Below are 1,596 nucleotides of genomic sequence, written 5' to 3' on the forward strand. Positions count from 1 at the left end.
ATGAGGATGAGGATGAGGAGGAGGATGAGGATTAGGATGAGGATTAGGATGGGATGAGCATGAGGATGAGGATGAGTATGAGATGAGGACGAGGATATGATGAGGACGAGGATAGGATGAGGAACAGGATGAGGATGAGGTTGAGAATTGGATGAGGAAGAGGATAGCTTGAGGACGAGGATAGGATGAGGATGAGGATAAGGAAGAGTATGAGGACGAGGATGAGGATGGGAATAGGATGAGGAAGACGATAGGATGAGGATGAGGACGAGCATAGGATGAGGATGACGATGAGGATAGGACGAAGATGATGATGTGGATAGGATGAGGATGAGGATAAGGAAAGGATGAGGATAGGATGTGGACGGGGATAGGATGAGGAAGAAGATGAGGATGAGGAGGAGGATAGGATGAGGATGAGGATGAGGATGAAGACGAGGATTGGATGAGGAAGAGGATGAGGATGAGGATATGATGAGGATGAGGATGAGGATGAGGATGAGGATAGGATGAGGATGAGAATAGGATGAGGATGAGGACGATGAGGAGGAGGATGAGGATGAGGAAGAGGATGAGGAGGAGGGTGAGGATGAGGATGAGGATGAGGATGACGATGACGATGACGATGAGGATTAGTATATGATGAGGACGAGGATAGGATGAGGAAGAGGATAAGGATGAGGATGAGGATGAGAATAGGATGAGGAAGAGGATGAGGAAGAGGATGAGGATAGGGTGAGGAAGAGGATAGGATGAGGATGAGGACGAGGACGAGGATAGGACATGGATGACAATGAGGATAGGATGAGGATGAGGACGTGGATAGGATGAGGAAGAGGATAGGATGAGGATGAGGACGAGGATAGGACATGGATGATGATGAGGATAGGATGAGGATGAGGACGAGGATAGGACATGGATGATGATGAGGATAAGATGAGGATAAGGATGAGGATAGGATGAGACTAGGATGAGGAAGAGGATAGGATGACGATGAGGACGAGGATAGGACGAGGATGACGATGAGGATAGGATGAGGATGAGGACGTGGATAGGATGAGGATGAGGATGAGGTTGAGGATGACGATGACGTTAAGATGAGGATGATGATAGGATGAGGATGAGGATAGGATGATGATGAGGACGAGGATAGGATGCGGACGAAGATGAGTATGAGGTTGAGGATGAGGATAAGATGAGGATGACGATGAGGACAGGATGATGATGAGGAGGAGGATAGGATGAGGATGAGGATAGGATGAGGATGAGGATGAGGATGAGGATGAGGATGAGGATGAGGATGAGGAGGAGGATAGGATAAGGATGAAGATGAGGAGGAGGATAGGATGAGGATGAGGATGAGAACGAGGACGAGGATGAGGATAAGGATAGGATGAGGATGAGAATGAGGATGAGGATAGGATAGGATGAGGATTTGATGTGGATGGGGATAGGATTAGGAAGATGATGTGGATGAGGATGAAGATGAGGAAGATGATGAGGAGGAGGAGGAGGATGAGGATGACGATGAGGATGAGGATGAGGATGAGGATGAGGATGAGGATGAGGATGAGGATGAGGATGAGGATGAGGATG

This window comes from Lupinus angustifolius, chromosome LG06 (assembly GCF_001865875.1).
Source record: "Lupinus angustifolius cultivar Tanjil chromosome LG06, LupAngTanjil_v1.0, whole genome shotgun sequence".
In the NCBI taxonomy this organism is placed as follows: domain Eukaryota; kingdom Viridiplantae; phylum Streptophyta; class Magnoliopsida; order Fabales; family Fabaceae; genus Lupinus; species Lupinus angustifolius.